Raw genomic sequence first — 4,921 nt, forward strand, 5'->3', positions numbered from 1 at the left:
TCGTGATCGGACAACACGCAGGTAGGAGGGTATTCCTTCCTCGAATACCCCTATGCCCGTCTGACAACGACATGTTTCCATTCAAGTTCAAGAGGAAGCAATTTCTTGTAAGGCTTAGCTTTGCTATGACGATTAACAAGGCTCAAGGCCAGACGATTCCGATTGTTGGCGTGTACCTACCTAATCCTGTGTTCTCTCATGGTCAACTCTATGTCGCACTGTCTCGAGCCACCGCAAAGAGAAACATAAAGATCCTCATTGAGAAGGAGAAGGAGAAGGAGAATGCCAAGAAGCAAAGCGGTAAACCTAAGAAGCGAAAAAGACCTGCCTTGTCCTTACAGACCTCGATGAAGACCATCGTCTATAAGGAAGTCCTTACAGGCTGAAGTCCGCTCTTAAGAAGCTGGCGGGTTTTGAATAAGATAAAGGATTTACTCTTTTGCTACAGACAATTTGGTGCTCTTCCGTGTTCTTGTACAAATATTTATCTTTCGATGTTAGCAACTGATTAAGTTTATTCAAGAAGTCAAATATTAATAATATTGCCTCGGATTTGTGACTTTGCAAGTTGCCAATTTTTCCTGTATATGACATTATTTCTCCTTTTGCCGGATTGCATGTATATTATTCTTTTGTTGTTTTGTAATCAATCATCTACTACATCTAAAGTAGGCTTTGTTTTCCTACATAAGTATTGCACACTGCCTGGGTCACTCCGTTGTTGTAAAATTCACTGGAGTGTTCTACATTAGAGAAATATTTATGATGCGGCCCCAAAGCAGGCACAGTCAATGTTATTTATTTTTGTCCTGTATAGTCTCTTATTTGCCCCTTATTTGAATTTTATAATCCTGGCTTTTCAATACATATCTAAACAGACATGATGTGTTTCTAACTACTTAGTTGCAGGTTTGGCACAAGTAAACGGATGGATGCGTGTTGACATCTTCATGATCTCACAAATATTTCCAATAGTATTATTTTCCTTTCATTGTGCCATATTCTGTCAGTTGCTTTTCCTATTGCGTGTATCTTGCAGATAAATAAGAGTTTTAATGAATTGTTGGAACCTGGACAGTACCACAATTTATAACCACCTATTATTCTGCCACGAAATGTCCATTTTATAGCATATCAGGTGCGCTTCTTTCTGTTCGTGCCTTCAAAATATCAAACCAGAGGACATCTACTAATATATTTTTGTAGCTCTGTTGCTTCAGATGGTACATGAGCTATCACTGTGGTTCATCTACTAATATATTTTTGTAGCTCTGTTTGCATATGAACATTGTATACATGGCATGTACTATGAAAGAACAGTATGTACATGTCGGTATATTTTTTTCTATGTCACAGACATCTGATCCTATCGTTCTCCCTATATGTCGTCCAAACACATCTATATGAACCTATATGTCGTAAAAGTGCATATGTACTTCTCAGTTCTTATAGAGAACGAAAACTGGGTGGCACGCATTATCAGAGTTGTGTATAATCATTTAGGGAAATGTCAAAAAGTAAAAATCCCGTGAATTGGGAATAGAGAAATTCAAGTAGGTAGGAAGTAATGACATACCAAATGATAAAGAATAGCACCACTCGAGCTACAAAATCGCAATCGTTTGCTCAAAGCTCTGAACTCAATTCACCCTGAAAAACATAGTCATCTGAAGTCAGACTGCATGATAGTCGGATGGGACAAAATCAATTGACTGTCTAAAACCTTCCATAGGGGACATACAAATATTTTGCGGTATATAGGTTCCTACTGACAGTTCAAGAAATGCAAACATATAGCACTATTATGTTAAATAGGTCACCCTAAACCATGATATAGATTAACCATGATCATGAGCCCAAGCATAATGACTACCCGTACCAAGCAAAAAATAGGACCTTGGAGATATGTAATGTAAAGTCAAAAATAATAACTATCATGCTTTCCTTTTGTTCCCTGAATCGATATTTTTAGAAAGCAAAATGGAAATACAAGGCACACATCGTTAAGAAAGAGATGGTCATATTCTAATATTAACTCCTGCTCATTGTGGACGGAAGGCTATGTGGTAGAGCCAGCAGCCGACCAAAGCACCTGTATTAGGAGGGGATTTGTTACCTCGATGTGTTGATAAGGCAATGGATTGGTCATGTCCCACATGATCACGCAGCGGACGTAGTCATTGACACATTGGGGAATCGGCTCGGGCTGGCCACTTCGTGGAAATCGACGGCGCGGCAGCACATAGAAATGTTCAGAAAGAAGAAAAATGTTATTATCGACAAAATGAAATGTCGGAATGAAATATATTCAGAGCTCGAATGAAATCAGCAAAGTAAATAAACCCCTTTTCTTTAGATAATCAAAAAGGTCAGAGTAATGGACCACACATGACAATAACCAGCATAGTTAACTTCTACTATTTCATCTATCCCCGACGTATATATAACAAAACAGTATAGAGAGGTCAGATAGGACTGATATATTAACTTCCACATCAAAGATCTGTGTCAACACACACATCCGATTGACCTTGTCCAAGGCCAAAAGAACAGTAAGAAAATTGGGGAATGACAATATAACTGATTTGAACATGCAGGACATTGTTACGTTCCTCACACGCAGAGGAACAGACTAACAATCAAGCAGGCAAGTAAATAAATATGAGGTAACAATATTATGTTTTTCGTTCAGCAGCTGGTCTGATAAAAAAAATAGTTGAAGAGTTAAGAAGAATATATATCCACTTGAGTGGTTCCTTGGCAGACGAACTTTTTTCATGGGGGTTGGCAAGCAAACTTAATTGTAAATGTAGGCAGCAATAGTATACAGTAGCAAAGATATAACAGTATCGATGTAGTAGTTGCGACTGTATCTCATCTAACAACAATTCAAAGAGAGAAAACATGTATGTACGAGCTCACTAGGAAATCAAACCATTAGTCAACGTGGAGCACCATGAAAAGAGTAAACTTTAACTGAAGAATTGTTTGTTTTATTCTCACGTTGGTATTCTTCAGATCTGCATTAGGCCAAATTACCTTTTTTTAATCAATCCACCTTGCAAGTGAAGTGGACTTAACTTATGTTTACATGTAAAACTTAACATGCATTATGTTTAATTGGCTCTAGCAAATATTTCAAAAGCCCGTGGCAACCCTAATTCTCATGTTTATTTTTTGATGTTCTCTTTCTTGTTTGAACAAGGAAATGTAAGTAAATGTTACAGCTGGCACAAACTTGAATGAAGTGTTAATGCATTTGAAAAAAACAGTATTCAACATAGTTTTAAAAAAATCCCGTGTATAAGGAAATTTTAGAAGTGTTTTTGAAAAATGTACAATACGTGCATGTTAACTATTTTATTTGGTTTATCAAACATGAAATCTTAAGACAGGTTATCTTTTTTGTCTTGTAATAATATAGTAGGTTCTACTCACCGAATCACAAAATTGATCCCATTAATTAATATTTGATTGTGACAAAATCGGTCGATTTGTTTACCGATTTCGTATTCAGAGCTTCCTAGAAACGCTTATATATAGATCAACCGTTCCAGCGACCTTACCAGACCTCTCCATCCTCCTCTCACATGGCGTCATCCAACAGTTCAATTCACATGCTTCGTTGGCAGGAAGAAGAAAGTGAAGATTTCGGTGAACTGGAAGATCATGACGGCGCTACGCCGATTCGTCCCTTTGGTAAGGGTAACACACCAAAGCCAAAAAGGCTTAGGATGCATAATCACGTCGAGCCTATTAACCTGCCTATTAGTAGTAGATATCCCGTTACGAAAGACGATAGGAAAGAAGGTTTGGGGGACGGTTGGGGTACTAGCAACGATCAAATTCTGCAGGCAACCAAGGAGAGCAACAAGCTGATGCAAACTCTCATACAAAAGATCAATCAGTTGGAACATATGGTTGTGAAGCACATGCAAACATGCGAGAAGAAGACGGAAATGCCTTGAAAGGAGCAATCATGAGGAGTTATACAATATTCTTTACAGCTTTTTATGTTTTATGTTTCAACGCTCCTTAAGAGCATTTTGCATTGTAATCGATTTGGAGTCAAACTATGAAAGTATGAATAAAGAACAGATATTGTTTCATGCTTGCTTTCTTACTCTCTGTTTTTGATCTTCCCTTTGAGATTTGTCGCCGAACACGCCATTTTTTTCTTTTTCTTATATGAATACGCGGTACAAATGCTGTAATCCGTACTTCCATCGAAATATTCTTTTTATTACAAATGGCATTTACTGCGTTTGTGCTATATTAACTAACTTACGTCACAAAACGCAAAGGCTTCTCAATTAAGCATGCTGGTTTTGAAAGTGCGGCTGTTACTACACTGTGCATACAGAATCAAATTAAAAAAGAGACGCTAACTAAAAAAAGATCGAAGTTAGCTTTTCACGCGCATACTCAATTGTGCATGCAACCGCGACCAACGAATCAAGCCATCAAAGACCGACTGGACAAATTATTACTATTGCTAATAACTTTGATTTAATTTTTTGTTACTATTTTAAAATGCCCGTAAAATAGTCGTTGCAAAGTAACACAACGACGTCTCATCACATGTTATAAAATCAAATATGTTGGGATTTTTTAAAAAACATATAGTATAATAAAAGCTGAGTAAATAATCGATTTTGGAAATTGATTACATGTTGGTAATTAATGCTAATATATTAATTGCGTGACTACACTTACCTTAACGCACTATCACCTTAATTATTTTGATATATCCAATTATTGCGTTCCTAACTAAAAATCTGAAGTCATCATTATATTCCCGCAGTTTGTTATATTGAATATAGGGGATTCACAGGCGAAAAGGAAACAATGATACTGGTGAGATAATTGACATGATTTCGATCAGATTAAGAATCTAAAATATCTATAAATAATTAATTGA

The sequence above is a fragment of the Triticum aestivum genome, chromosome 3D, assembly GCF_018294505.1.
Source record: "Triticum aestivum cultivar Chinese Spring chromosome 3D, IWGSC CS RefSeq v2.1, whole genome shotgun sequence".
Lineage (NCBI taxonomy): Eukaryota > Viridiplantae > Streptophyta > Magnoliopsida > Poales > Poaceae > Triticum > Triticum aestivum.